The sequence below is a fragment of the Dermacentor albipictus genome, chromosome 7 (assembly GCF_038994185.2).
Source record: "Dermacentor albipictus isolate Rhodes 1998 colony chromosome 7, USDA_Dalb.pri_finalv2, whole genome shotgun sequence".
In the NCBI taxonomy this organism is placed as follows: domain Eukaryota; kingdom Metazoa; phylum Arthropoda; class Arachnida; order Ixodida; family Ixodidae; genus Dermacentor; species Dermacentor albipictus.
Genome location: NC_091827.1, coordinates 38,655,437 through 38,671,619, shown reverse-complemented (window position 1 = coordinate 38,671,619; position 16,183 = coordinate 38,655,437). Strand labels below are relative to the sequence as shown.

Here is a 16,183-nt window from a genome sequence, read left to right as displayed (position 1 = left end):
TCGTGTGCGGGTGGATAATAACGCAAGCAGAAGAAGCCCATGTCTCTCGGGTCAAAGACCTTTAGCTCGCAAGAGTTGGCGCGGTTGCGCAACGAGTACAGTAGATCTAGCACGCGACTCCCCCGCGAGATTGCTTCGCTATATAAAGTCACCAAACACGCGACGGGAATTGAGTGACAGTGTAAGTCTGTTTGGCCGCAGCCGTGCACCTCTGCTTCGCCAGAGAAGTTCGCTCTCCAGTTTCGAACTGGAATATCTCGCAGTTCGCCGTCTCGCGAAGCAGTCGTATACGCGTCCCATTGTATAAGTGGCTCGGGTTGAACTCAATTTATTTAACGTGGTAACGGAAATGCTGGCAAGAAATACGTCGACGGCCTCTCCCTAACGTTAAGGGCTGTAGTAGAGTACATAGGTCACGCTAAACCTCATCATCATTATCATAATGATGATAATGGTGATGATGATGATGAAGTTTAGCGACCCGGTTTAGCGAATTTTTTGTGGGAACGAAACAACACTCGTCAGGTGAAGACTTATCCTTAGTTTTGAAGTAGTTCGCTAACACACACGGACTCTCTCTCTTTGGTTTGTCGACTACCTACGACTGACCGACAACCACGCCGACTATAGCACACTTGCTACTACAGAACACACTACAGACTACCACACACTCACTGCTATACGGGACTAACAACTGTAGTACTACTGAATGTGACTACGATCGAACTGACCGTCGCACTTTACTCTGTCCGACAACCAACCACCACTGAACTAACGGTGAACCGGGACTACCACACTACTCACTACTGCTGAACTGACTGCCACGTCGAGTACTTATATATAGCCGCTGACTACGGACCAATACTGAAGTGACTTCCACACTGACTACAAATAATTCAGATTTTTTTTATAACCGATTTAAAGTGGCGCCTGAGCGACAGTCATTGCACCTTTTTTTTTTACTTTTTCGGCTGGGATCTGTGCCGGTTTACAGTAAGCGAACCCGGCATCGCAATACGCTACGCTGTCTCGGAAAACCGTAAAATATCGCGCGCGGAGTAACTTGTGCGTGCAGACGAGCGCAATACCAAAGACAGAGGCACTAGACTGTGAACCCTGTACTGTCGTGCACATCATGAGCCTGACACGGTGCCCTTCGTTGTCACACATTGCTATACACACCGCAACCTTAACAAAAGATGGCAATATTTCGACGTTCTTTTTTGTATAATAGGCCACCGGCATACCCGCTCGCGCAAAATAACGATAATAAAGAAGGAAATAGCGATGGTCTTGCCCCAAACGAGGCTAGTATACCTGCAACCCGAAACCTAAATGGCAGGCGCCAAGAGTCACTAACATGAGTTTACAGAGCTTGCGGAAATTCACGGCAGCCAAGCAACAAAGCTTAAAAATTATGGGGTTTTACGTGCCAAAACCCCTATCTGATTATGAGCCACGCCGTAGTGGAGGACTACGGAAATTTCGACCACCTGGGGTTCTGTAACGTGCACCTAAATCTAAGTACACGGGTGTTTTCGCATTTCGCCTCCATCGAAATGCGGCCGCCGTGGCCGGGATTCGATCACGCGACCTCGTGCTCAGCAGCCCAACACCAAGCAACGAAACTTAACTGCGTCGCTGCAGCTGTCGTATGACAGCGTGTATGACACGAAGCCTCCAGCTGAAATTAGGATTTAAAGTTGAAGAAGGAATTTAAGGGAAGTTAATAATAATAATAATAATTGGGGTTTTACGTGCCAAAACCACTTTCTGATTATGAGGCACGCCGTAGTGGAGGACTCCGGAAATTTTGACCACCTGGGGTTCTTAACGTGCACCTAAATCTAAGCACATGGGTGTTTTCGCATTTCGCCCCCATCGAAATGCGGCCGCCGTGGCCGGGATTCTTAAGGGAAGTTAGGACGCTAAAATTTGGCTCTGCAAACTTCGGCATCGTCGATCAGACACACTGAAGGAGGGAGATATATAGCTTTAACGGCGGAAAGGTGGGGAGGCCGGACTGGTTTAAGAACCTCTTGAAATGAGCGCGCGGCTATTGCCTTTATTTACTGGCACACAGAGGGCCTGCGGCATCGCAATTAACGCGCGAAAATGTCGACCTATAGGGAGCATACCATGTTTATAGTTTAGTAAAGCAATGAAGGGGGCTAGTTGGTGAACGTTCATGGTTATGTTGCGCTCAGTTTTACACAAACAATATTAAGTGAAGGACAGGACGTGGACGGACGTAGCGCAAACTACCAACTGTTTAATACTGTTAAAGAACGCGCTTATATACAAGAAGATATGGCGCGGGGGAGAGGGGTAGATATAGAAAGATATGACAAGGTGACGACATGTGATCATAGTTCGGGTCAGGCATACATCGTTCACTTGCCACTGTTGTTCAGTGCTAGGGCGAACGGGTGCAAGTGAACGATGTATGCCTGACCCGAACTATGATCACATGTCGTCACCTTGTCGCTTACAAGCGTGTCGACGGTTTTTTGTTTCAACGAACGTTCCCTTTTCGTCTGACTTTCCGGATAGACGTTTGATGTGTGCGACTGACTCTGGAGGCACTAAAACGTGCCCGCATGGATTTTTGTTGTTGTTGTGGGAAAGATGAGAGCATTATATAGATCTGAATCGGCCGTCAGTGTTGCCGCCGTGTTTGTAACAAAGCCGGAACTTGAAGGCAGTGTTTCGCACGGCGCGATACTCAAGCCACTTTAAAACACGGGCCGTTTTTTTTTTTTACACGGCCCGTGTGAAAGCATCCGTAGGCCGCATTTCATTCTGCACAGTAGTGCTTAAACCAAGCGCCAGGGCCTCAAGCCCGCCTCTGTCACACGCCTATCTCTTTCTCACTCTCTCTCTCTCGGTGTGTGCAACTCGCACGCACGCACGCACGCACGCACGCACGCACGCACGCACGCACGCACACGCACGCACACGCACGCACACGCACGCACACACACACACACACACACACAAACACACACACACACACACACACACACACACACACACACACACACACACACACACACACACACACACACACACACACACACACACACACACGGGATGTACTACGTGACATAGGCTGTGCCTTTTTACATTACTTATAATTTAGAGCGAAGCTTTTCTCGCCTCTTTCATTGACTACCCGCGCTGCTTCTGAGTACTGCCTGGCAGACAAAAAAAAAAAAAACACCCAACTAGGTTCCCTGGGTATGAATGCAACTGGGCATATGCCAGTGAATATGTGCCCGAACGGATAGCTTGCGCCACTTGATATATGTACAACTGGGCATACAAACGGTTCTGTCCAATGGCCCAGAAAGAAAACGTGCCGCTAGAGCTAGACGTGATGAAGTATACACAAGCACAACGAGAGACAAGAAGCGAAGAAATCGGTAACAGAATATCGAAGAAGTCGGCGCACGAATACGTGAAGATATCGGCAGCAGAAGCAGCCGAGTGTGGAGAAAGAAGTTGAGCAAACAAGATGGGACCCGAACATGCATTGAGCAGCAACTGATTCTCAAATGAGCATGCGATCCACCAATTTTTTTTCGTTATTCCTATATTTAAGAAACAAACAAACAAGCAAAGAAAGAAAGAAAGAAAGAAAGAAAGAAAGAAAGAAAGAAAGAAATAATCCTATGCAGTCGTACGTCGATCACGAGCATCTGACAAATGCAAATACAGTGACGCCGTATACATGTAAGTGAAACAATGAACGGGGCTAGTTGGTGGACGTTCATGTTTGGGTTGTGCTTACTGTTGCACGGCCACGCACGTCGGCGTTCTTGTTCTTTATGTTCGTCCATTAGTTCCGTCAGTGTAACACTAAGCGCAACACAATCATGAACGTGTAAGTGAGTCCTCCCATCCTTCTTTGCAAGAACTGCGGGTTTGTGTGATCGCTGTTCTAATTTGTGCAGACCGCGTGCTGGACAATTACATGCATGCTGCAATGCTGGACCAACGACGTCGCGTTTTACTGCCGTAGCCGTACAAGCCCCTAGTGAAGATTACGGATTACAGGTAAAAAAAAGAGAAGAAAAAAAGAAAGCACGTGAATAAATTGTCTATTCGAGTGAGGTATGTGCAAGGTAACGCCGATTTTGTAATGATTGATCTTTACGTTTAAAAGCAAAATAGAAAGAAATATGCAGATTCCATGCTCGCTCCAAATCCATGACATGCTAAGCATTTTTGATAGTGTACCTAGCCATCCAGCACCGTTTTGTGGTTCTGCAAAGCGTCACTAGGTGGACCAACGCGTTTCGTAAGGTGAGCAGTTGTGCGTGTGTGTGTGAGGACATCGGCACGATTACGACTGTCGTACGACGGTGACGGCGTCATTTCCACTACGGCCGTTCAAATCGCGTTCACGACACGTCGATTATTGAAGTTCTGCGCATAGCATCGGGACTCGCGTGAGCTATAGGGAAACGCGGATTGTGACGTCAGCCGAGACTCCAGTAGCACGCCATTGCATACGTACATATACGTCTATGTGTCACGTGGTCTGTTTAAAAAGAAACGGTATTTTTTGTACTCGGGCAACGACACGTTGAAACTAAAGGAACTGTTAGGACGTGGACAGATCGGGAAGGGGGGCAACAGCTTCGCGCAGCCTCTAGCAGGCGTTAGTTGCGGCGTGGAGAGAGAGGACTAGGGGAATGCAGGGCCGATCCCGAAGGCAATGCGTTCTAACACAGAGTGTCGAAGTGTGAAGCTGCCACGAGAGGAAAGAATGCGAGGAACTGTCACGTGACGCGCGTGTGTGCCATACGTCTGGAAGCGAGACAGTCGACCTTTGGCAACGAGGGAAGTTGGCGCGCGATCGTGCGCATGGCCGAATTGTTAGAACGTTGGGCTGTTAGAATGTTAGAATCTGTGCTGGAATGCAGAGCTTTGATCCCAGCCTCGGCGCGCGTTTATTTTTTCACCGAAGAAGGGCCGAAACGAGGCGAGAGAGGAACGTACACCTTACCTGTTTAGCACAAGATTGCTTGGAATGAAGCGAATAATGAAACATAACCGCTAAAAATTCGGGACTCAGACGTAAGTGGGTGTTCTTTGGTCGACATCTGATGCTGAGCGCGCTTCCGCATGCCGTCGTCAAAGGAAAAAGGGCTTGGGGAAGGCCCCTTTAACTGCCATCGCCGTAAAATCAGATGTCCCTATTCTTGCCTGCCTATAGTCATTGTCTGTCATTTCCATTTGGCTGCCATCAAACGTAAACCGAGCGCCACCTCGCTTCTCTTTATATATTCTACTGTCCCGGGATAGCGCGTACGTGGTTTATCAATTGTGGCATTCACACCGCTCGCGAGAGTCGATCCGGAATACTTGTCTTTCCCTTAACTCCTCGTTGGGCCCCTCAATAGACATTCAGTTGAGATGCAACAGAATATCGAGCGTAACTTCTGGCGGGGGATCAAAGTGGTTTCGCCACAGAGGCCGTAAATGGAGTTGTTGGCCTCTCTACGTTTTTATGCGAAGCATATTACGAGAGCTCAACCCAGCTCCTCAGGCGCGGCGGTGTCGCCTTGAAACCACGTGACACCGTGACGTCACGACAGAGGAGAAGTGGCTTTGGCTCAACTCTTGCAAGACGGGCTGGGTGGGAATCGAACCAGGGTCTCCGGAGTGTGGGACGGAGACGCCACCACTGAGCCACGAGTACGATGCTTCAAAGCGGTACAAAAGCGCGTCTAGTGAATGCGGTGTTGCCTTAGAAACGAGCTGTTTCTAAGGCGTGCGTCTCTTGCTCAGGCGCACATTTCGTTGCCGCGCCGAACGCTGCTTTGCTCGACGCTCACCGCGTCCAATGCGGGGCGCGTAGTCGCTGCCCTGTAGCCCATTGTCTTACACCCCTTGGCGGGTCGACGGGAACGCTGTCGCGTTCCACTCTTGAAGGCGTAGCAGTAATGCATGAGTTGTTTCTTCGTCTAGCCGAACCAAATATAGCCAAGCAACAGCAGTTCACCAGGCTAAACAGTGGTTCAACAACTAAAATAAAGGCTAGTAAGCTTCGCATCCTGGGCTTAACCTTACCTAAGCCACAGCCATTTTTTTTATCTCTTAACGAATTGACCGACCTGCACGCCGACTCCTGTGTCCTCCAAAGCGATGCACGCACTCGCGGCTTCGCGTATATATAAGTATGGAGATCGCGTGCTTTCGCTTACGAGCATCTCGGCCAGTGCCGTTCATACAACCTTTGTGACCAACAGAGGCATTCACTGAAGGAGGGGGAGAGAGAGAGAGAGAGAGAGAGAGAGAGAGAGAGAGAGAGAGAGAGATGAAAGAAGAAGACAACAGAGATAACACAACGACAACAGCTTGCTCTTTGGCTAACCGTTTGTCCTTCGTGACTGAGTGGAGGTTGCAAGACAGAGGCGGGGGGGGGGGAGGGAGGGAGCGAGGATGCAAGAGGAGGAGGCTAAGAGAAAGGGTAATAAAAAAGGTCATCGGTGAATGCGTGAGAACACATCGTTTGCAGGGGCGCGCTGGTGTGGCGAACGCAGGCAGGACCGGTAGAACAGACGAAGGGGGAGGGGGGCACGAGGTGGTAGAAAGAACGTACACGCACGATCGTTTTACTGTCTTTACTGCTCTATAGGTCTTTGCCGAATACCCGGCGCCGTCTGCCACGCCTGCGCTTTACGACGGCGAAAACGACGCCAGGCCCCGGAGCCGGCCGGCGCGAAAATCAGTGTGAGCGCCCAGATGCCCTGCGCTGTCTCTCGGACCAGTATGGCTCCGCTTTCCCACTTTCTTTCTTTCTTTCTTTCTTTCTTTCTTTCTTTCTTTCTTTCTTTCTTTCTTTCTTTCTTTCTTTCTTTCTTTCTTTCTTTCTGGAGGAGTTGTAGATGTGAAGAAGTAGCAGTGGAGAGATAGAGAGAGATGGAGAGAGAGAATGAGAGAGAAATAGAGAATGAGAGAGAGAATGAGATAGAAATAGAGAATGAGAGAGATAGAGAGAGATGAGAGGGAAATAGAGAATGAGAGAGATAGAGAGAGAATGAGAGAGAGATAGAGTATGAGAGAGATGAGAGAGAAATAGAGAATGAGAGAGAGAGAGATGAGAGAGAGAATGAAAGAGAAAAATAGAATGAGAGAAAGGGTGAGGGAGGGAGAGGGATAAAAAAACGAAGTTCACACGTGAGCTACAAAGCGCGGGTAGTCGAGGCAAGCACGGACTCAGTCGCCGGTTTTCTTTCGAACGAACGGTCTGACGAAGTGATCTCTGAAGGCTCCGTCGGCCATCCTGGTGGAATAGCGCATCGAGTGAAACGACGCGTGGCTTCTCGCACCCGAAGACGGCTGAGCGCTATCAACGCCTTTTCGAGTGATAATATCGCTTACAGTGCCCTCTAAAGGAACCGAAAGATCAAGCTAACAAGTTTTGGTAACCTTTCCTGCTCGAGGAACGGCCCAGACAGGTGGAAGCAGAAATAAAATCTGCGACGTACGTCACGCATCATCGCGATGTCATCGCGTGCTGCCACTGCAATTCTAGAGTGCAAAGTTTAGCCGTCATTCGCTTAGATAGTGATGAACTGCTTTTCCGCGGAATAAGCGCGAATATAGCCTGAAAAGAATATCTTGGCAGTCTAAACGCGTTTAGCTTCGCGCGTTACTGTCCCTTTACGTGACATTAAAGAGATCGCTAGTTACCATGACAACGCCGATGCGACAACGAACCCGCCATTAACACTCACAATAACTAGTTCTTTTTTTCGTCGGCCATCTTTTCCTGGTATAACTTTTCAAATGGTGGTGTTTTGTGATACCATTTATCTTTTTGTTGACCACCCCGAGTTCATTCGGTTTTAATAATTACATTTATAATTTTGTCATTCTCTCTCTCTCTCTCACTTTCTGCGTTATCTTTGTAACATAAACTGTCTTCAGGCAACACCACCTAGACAGCACAAGGCCTGTTTACTCCGATCCATGACGTCACGCTACCTGGCCCAAGATTTCCATTGACAAGGCTGGCGTGATGAAAGCGGTGACATCAAAATCCCTGTTGCCTACTCGGGAGCATCCCCGTGGGATTCTATGGCGGTCGGGGCAGACAACATGACGTCATGGATCGGAGTGAAAAGGCCTTGTGCTACCTAGGAGGTGTTGGTTCACGTACCCACTTATACAAGGGCCTTGATGGCCCTAAAGAAAAATGAAAACGACAGCGAAGGTCACGATGCCGAAAATAACGATTCCGACGGATGCGTCAAGGATGACTACAATGACATCCAATCACAGCAAAATGGCACGAGGGTGACAAAGACACCGGCGCGATGACGACACGATGTCAATAACATCGATGACGGCGGTGACACGATTTCACGAGGATGGCGGCTGACGAAGGCACAACATATCGACGTCAGGACAGCGACGACGGCCGCAGGAAGACGAAGGCAATGGCTCGACGACAACAATAGTGTAAAAAAAGAACTGGCATGATGACGGCACGATGACAGTACCGGCGAGACGATTGCACGACGACGAGTGCCGAATACGTCACAACAATGACGTCACGACAGTGACGATGACAGCGAGGCGACGAAGATGACAGTGCGAAGAAGGCACGACCACGACACAAGGGCGACGAAGATTGGCGCAGCGACGGTACGGTGACGGCGCCAAAACAATGACGTCATCACAGCGACAACAGTGGCGCGACGACGGCACGACGTTGCGAGGGCGATAAAGAGTGGCACAATGGCGGCACAATGACAAACTCAATGACGTCACGACAGTGACGACGATGGCGAGACGACGACAGCGACATCCGGACGGCGCGCGGCGTTGTTGGCGCGGAGACGTCAGTTTCGAAGACGGCCCGACAACTACCGCAGCCTCGCGATCGAATCCCTTCATTGTTTTCTGGAAGGTTCTTGCGAAAGGGAAATGAAGATAATACCTACGGACAGACACCGCGAGGTCTTCGCATAAGTACCCGACAGCTGTCGCTGTGAAATTAAACGCGGACAAAGGAACGTTTCAAACGAGGCGCCCTCGCTCATCGACCGAGGCTGCCAGGGTCGGCGCAGCAGGCTAGTCGCCACTTTTTTACACGAAGAAAAAAAAACTTCTTTATAGAATTCGCCTTTCCCAGGAGCACTGTTGATTCGGCACTTTAGTCAAAACCAATATCGGACTGCCATCCCCCCCCCTTTCCTTCTACTCGCCGCGCATAACATCGATCTCAGAAGGTTTGGATCGCGCACGAGTCAAGTGTACTCAGGGGCTCCCATTTCCCCCTTATGGTTCCCATTTGAACGCATCACGGACAATCTCGAGCTATTACGAACGCCGCTGCTCAGGATTGGCGTGACTCTTCGCGAGCGCGGATCGATGCGCTTTCCTTTTGCCTTTTTTTTTTTTGCTGTTGGTGAAATGGCTTGCGGGCTGTCTAAAGGAACGTGCACTTTGCCACAGTAGACAGGAGCTTAAACGGAACTCGACGCGTAGGGCAGGAATGTTCCACATACCCGAAGTTTTTTTTAAAGGCATGCTATAGTATAGACGACGATTATTAGACTGAACTCTAGGGTTGAGGAAAAGTGTTCCGTATACCCGAAGATTCTTTTAAGAGGTAACTGTGCTGCAGCAAACACCGCCCAATAAGCGTAGGTCTAAAGGTTAAGAAAAGGTATTCCGCTTATTAGCAGTTTATTTTAAGAGATAACGTCACTGCAGTAGACTTCGCTCATTAAGCGGAACTTGTAAGAAAAAGGGAAAAATTTTCGGTTTATTCGAAGTTTCACTTGCGTGTTAGCTCTACTTTTTTTTAGACTCCCTATTGTCATACACCCGAGGCTTCCTTTCAAGCGAGGTTTCGTTTTAACCGGAGTTTACTGTACACGAATCTCGCTAATCCCAGACCTCGGGCAAGGGAGAAAAGACCGGTAAGAGTACCTGCTCCACAACAGTGGCGGCCGCTGCTGAATTAGAGTGCCGTCACTTAAGTCAGGACCAGAGCCCCATCTTGTTTATCGCGGGAGCATCATCGAAAAAAAAAGCAAGGAACGGCTTACCGCAGTGCTCGTGCTCTAATGCGTACCCGGATGCTTGATTCGAGGTCCGCTCGCTTCGTATGGCCCGTGCGAGTACTATGTATAAACTTCGCGTTCATCGTGTCGACCGACCTGTTTTGCTCTTCAGCGAATGTGACGTGTTTCCGGTGGCGCTTCCCAGAAGATGTATCCGTTGCTTCTGGTGCCTCTGTCGTTCTTTTTTTTTGTTGTTGCGTTCTTTGAATATGTGTTTCAATGTTTAGTTTTCTTGCAATTACACGCTTCATAGTTCAGTTCATATTGGTGAATCGCTGTGATTCCGGCCGTGCCACATTGGTGCCCGGAAGCTTGTCCGGGTGATAAAGCGAGGACAATGGCTAATGAAATAAAACATTCTTTCTGAAGGACAGGGAAAGTTGCCGCTTTAAGTGCAGTGAAGGAAGAGTGGAATGATAACGAGCGAACTGAGAAACGAACGAACGATGGAAAAAAAAGTGAACGAAGAAAGAAAACAATCGAGAAAGAAAGAACGGAGAGAACGAACGAATGGATACGTGCAGGAACGACCTTGAGGAATTTAACGTGAGGTTGACCTCTCTGCAGTTCCTTAAATAATTTTTCTATCTCGTTCTCTCGAGATAGAAAAATTATTTAAGGAACTGCAGAGAGGTCAACCTCACGTTAAATTCCTCAAGGAATTCCTCACTCGTTTCAGCAGTCTGGATGTATTGGCGGTCTGTCGAAGGATCTTTGAAATAGCCGTAGAGTTAGCTCCGTTGCCTTCTATGGTCATACCAAGAACGCGGATGCAAGGGCCAATATATGGCCCTTGCAAGGGCCAAGGGATATGGGCCAATCTCCGGCCCATATCACTAACTTCATGTGTAGGCAAGGTCATGGAGCACGCACTCCTAACCCGTGTAAACACTCACCTCGAAGACACATGTGCTTATCCCCACTCGATAATTGGCTTTAGACAGCATCTTTCCACCCAAGACGCTATGCTCCAACTTCAGCATCAAATCCTAGATGGCAAATCCCGTCACACGAAGGCGATCTTGGGCCTCGACCTCGAGCGCGCCTTCGATAATATAAGGCACTCCACCATCCTTCAGCGCATCTCCTTGCTCAACCTTGGAGAACGCACTTACAACTACGTAAGTGACTTTCTATCCAATCGGAAGGCCTTCCTGTCGGTCGGAGACATTCGATCGGAGGAACTCTCCCTCGGCAGCACGGGCACACCGCAAGGCTCTGTCATTTCCCCAATACTGTTTAATCTGGTTATGATTGGATTAGCCCAAGAACTACAAAAACTCGACGGCATTGAACACACCATATACGCCGATGACATTACAATCTGGGCTGCAAAGGGCAGTGACGGCCAAATCGAAACTGCCCTACAAGACGCCATTGACGTCGTAGAAAATTATCTTGACGGCACGGGACACCGCTGTTCCCCTGAAAAGTCGGAGCTTCTCCTATACCGCCTCACACTCCGTGGACGCCCCCCGCGGGGCTCCACAACTAAACGCCAATACGAGGAAATAGAGCTCAACCTGAGGGATGGCAGACCTATACCCGTGGTCCCTTGCATCCGCGTTCTTGGTATGACCATAGAAGCCAACGGAGCTAACTCTACGGCTATTTCAAAGATCCTTCGACAGACCGCCAATACATCCAGACTGCTGAAACGAGTGACCAACCGGCGAGGGGGTATGAAGGAAGACAGCCTCATCCGCCTTGTCCAGTCTTTTATCGTCTGTCAGATTACTTATGTTGCGCCCTTTCTCAACTGGTACAAAGCTGAGAAGTCTAAACTGGATATCATCATTAGAGGAGCCTATAAGAAGGCCTTAGGACTACCCAACCACACCAGCACGGAACTTCTACTACAATTAGGTATCCACAACACGCTAGACGAGTTAATCGAGGCCCAACGTCGATCTCAACTAGAGAGGCTTGCTCTCACGGAAACGGGCCGCAGCATTCTAAACAAGCTTAATATCACCTACCACCGTCAACATGGAGATAAACACCCAATACCACGCGACATTCAGCAATGGATACACGCCGACCCTATTCCGAGAAACATGCACCCAGACTACAACAAAGAACGCAGGAAGGCACGAGCTACTTCCCTCATCAAAGCTTACGCCAACACCGCGGGCGTCACCTTCGTCGACGCAGCTGAGTACCAAGATGGACGGCGCTTTGCGGCGGTTACCACAGCAGGCGGCTTGCTCCGACATGCTGCCAGCATCATTACCAAAAATGCCGAGACGGCCGAGGAAGTGGCCATCGCCCTGGCCACTCTTGACCCAGCCTGTCACACCATAGTGAGCGATTCTCGCGCAGCAGTCAACAACTACATCAAAGGTCGCATTTCTCATCAATCACTCCGCATCTTACGACAAGCCCCGCATTCGTCTGAAAATCAGATCACCCTCGTCTGGATCCCAGCACACGCCGGCGTTGTCCACCCGCACCTCACCAACCTCAACGAGGTTACACACTCCGTAGCACGAGGACTAGTCAACCGTGCCGGAGACGGTGCAGGTGCACCCGCAGGACGCGACCGCCTTACAAGATACAACGACCTTGTAAAGTCATTTTACCTCGCAAGAAGAACCTTCCCCACCCCTCACTGCAAGTTAAACAGGGCACAGGCAACCACCCTTCGCCTGTTACAGACGAATACATACCCCTCCCTCACCCGCTATCACACTATATACCCCGACATCTACCCGAGCTACACGTGCAAGGTCTGTAAAACTGAACCGGCAACACTCCCCCACATGCTATGGGAGTGCAAACACCAATACCAAGACCTTAATCCCGTGACCCTCTCGTCGAGATGGTACGCCGCCCTGCGCAGCTCCCACCTCGACGACCAACTCTGGGCGACCCAGCAGGCCTACGAAGCGGCGAAGAGGCAAGACCTCGACGTCCCATCGTGGGAGGCCTAGGCCCAGCCGATAAAACTGCTGGTGCTTATTAAAGTTCACTCTCTCTCTCTCGTTCTCTCGAATGAACAAAGAAGGAAATAAATAAATAAAAAGAAATGTACGAATAAGGGCGATTCAGCCGCAGACTTCAACAATAAACAGCCGCACTTAAGAAGAAGAAGAAGAAACGCTCACGTGGTGGTTGTTATGTTCTGCCTCCTTTATTACATCGCCACTGGAACTGTCAGAAAGTGGCAGTCCATGGCGGTCCACCGCTCTTCTTTCCAGTGCGCTCGGTCTTCATCAAACCGGAGAAGAACTTAGGCAAGACGTTAAACATAAATGGAGAGACACCCCTAATATCGCTAGACTCCATGCTCAAGCACCGAGAGGAATAAGAAGAAAAAAAAGAAAAAGGAAGAACAGAAAGGAAATAAACACAAAGAAGAGGAGAAAGAAGCAGTCGTAGCCTCCAGGCCGTTCTTATAGTGAGTTTTAATGGGCCGTCGCAGAGTCGAGAGACAGTGGTGGCCGAGTCCGGGGCCGTATATTAAACAGCCCGGGCGAAAACACACGGCGAGTCCCGGAGAGTCGCATAGCTGTGTACTCGGCTCATTAGGCGCGCAGGTTTTGGGGCCTCTGGCCCCCCTCGCAGAGGAAGGAACGGACCGCGACGGTGCCTGAATGGCGCTGATTAAACCGAGCAAAAGCGCGCTGCGCCGCATAATCCCCAGGCGCTCCGCGCGCTTTCCCACCAATCCGCCCACTAGTCTTGTGCGTGAGGCTTCCTTGCGAGCTTTGCATGCAGTGTGGTGAAAGATACTACTTGAACGTCAACCGATCAATTTCCAAAAAAAAAAAGAAAAGAGAGAGAGACTGAAGAGAAATGGTAAATCTGTTCTTAACACTGGTAAATAACTTTTACAGCCAAGCTGTAAATGGCTAGTTTCCAACCGATCGACGTCCGTAGACAAAAAACCGCGGGCCTATCCAGAAGATAGTGCAATACCGGGCCGACCAGCGGCGGAGGTGAAGCAGGCTTCAAGCACTTCGCCAACTTGCAAAAATAAGTTTAAGATCTTGAGACCAAATACAGCGCATATCAGATACTAAGCTGATAAGAACAGATACGACACTTCGACCCGCGTCGGCCGTGTCTATACGTTAGCACCGTCCTCTCTTTGTCGGCGTTCCAAGCGCTTGCGTATCTCCTTTCCTTTCCTTCCGTTCTTCCTTGGTGGCGCTCGCGCCGAAGCGTCACGCGTGTCTAGTTTCCTCCGGCTCCTCGAGTCGGCGCTCCCGTCCTCCACGCGAATGTGTATGCGTGTATATATATATATATATATATATATATATATATATATATATATATATATATATATATATATATATATATATATATATATATATATATATATATATATATATATATATAGACGCGGCAAATGAGTCCGTACCTGTGTTCAAAATTCTTGTGTCACCTCTACGTCGTATGCTAAACAGCTTCGCAGGGTCCTCCACCTTCACAAACTCGAATGACTAATCAATTTTTTTTGTTTGAGAAACTCCATTTATGATCACCCATTCGATCAAAATTACGGTATGCACCAGCGATGTAGTCACCACACCAAGCATACATGACTGACATTGTCAAGAGCTTGATACCCGCCCGCAGTGGCGTAGTGGACATGGCGCTGAGCGGCTAAGTTCGAGGGCGCGGGATCGAATCCCGATCGCGGCGGCCGCATTTCGTCGAGGTGCGAAATGCAAAAGCGCCCGCGTACCGTGCACAGAGTGTACGTTAAAGAACCCCGGATGGTAGAAATTATTCCGCCGTGCCTCATCATCATACCGAGGTTTTGACACGTAAAACACCAGAATTTTTTTTTCTTTTTTAAGGAGTTCAACGAAAACTTGTCCGGTCAGGTAGAACATTGGAAAAAACAGGAACGCTTCTGGTCACTGATCAAGTCAAAAGTTAACCGGCGCTTCGAAACCCACACGGGTTTCTTAATTACAACGCACCCCGCGGAAGTGTTCCGTGTAGCACTGCAATAACTTCGTATGCTTTACGTATAGTTCTTAAGGAATGCATGCGAATTCCATTCCCTTGTGTCTGTACCTTTATCGCGGACCGACGCAGCCCAACACCTAAGCAAGGTAGCACACCGTATGACATTAGAGAAGTGGCACACACCTGAATTCACCCAAGAACGATTGCATTCCCTCGACCCCTCTATGCAACTGCGGCTGTTACCAGGACTTCTGCGAAATGAGGAAACAATGCTGTGCCGCTTACGCTTGGGCGTCGCATTCACCAATGCATATACATTTTTGATTGGAATGACTGATAGCGCCGACTGTAATGCCTGTGGTGCAGAGGAAACTATTGAACATCTACTGTGCTACTGCCCATCTTTTCAAAACGAAAGACATGACCTCTGCACAGCTCTCAATCAGCTAGATAGAACACCGTTCACCTTGAAGAAGATCTTGGGACCATGGCCTCACATATCGCAGCTACAAAAGGCCACAAAAGCTCTGCTGTGATATTTGATATCTGAAGGCTACTGGACTGAGTCAGCGTCTGTGATCCGGACTGAGTGACCGAACGATATCCCCAGTGGACTTTCTCTTCTTCTTTTAATCTTTCCGTCCCCTTTCCCCTTTCCCCAGTGTAGGGTAGCCAACCGGGCTCAGTCCTGGTTAACCTCCCTACCTTTCCTTTCTCATTTGCTCTCTCTCTCTCTCTCATGCGGATTCCGCATAAATGACGTCTATTTTCCATAAGAACCGCACGGAAAACATGTAGAATTATTGAAGTGCATACGGAACGTTTCAGTAGGACAGAGCAGACAAAAGGACGGTCGTCAGTTTAAGTACGCAGCACGTGACGTAATGACCGACTACAAACTTGGGACAAGGTTTCATTCGTCCGCTTCATGGCATCGGGTGTCAGCTGCATCAGTAAAGGCATGAGTAGAAACCCCTCCGTCACATTTATTTCGTTGGCGACAACTGAAGCGCAGTCCCCGAGTCGATGACATGGGTACACTTGTGAGCGCGTTCCGCCCCAGTGCGTCGGACAGGTCATTCTTCTCATCCGTGCAACGTCGTGCACTTTCAGTTGTCTCGGAGTGTTTGCCAATTTCGTCGATGTAGGTATACAGTTGCAGATCG

The 16,183-nt window shown here is 49.2% G+C and overlaps 1 protein-coding gene and 1 non-coding gene across 2 annotated transcripts in view; both read right to left on the bottom strand.

Annotated features, from left to right (window-relative positions):
* The window catches only part of LOC135905671 (potassium voltage-gated channel protein eag-like), a 159,509-nt gene that overhangs the window by 57,022 nt on the left and 86,304 nt on the right, over positions 1-16,183 (bottom strand). The gene's annotated exons all lie outside the window — the stretch shown is intronic.
* Positions 13,979-14,164, bottom strand: LOC135905717 (U2 spliceosomal RNA). Its single transcript, XR_010565454.1, has one exon. It is a non-coding gene; the product is annotated as a U2 spliceosomal RNA (small nuclear RNA).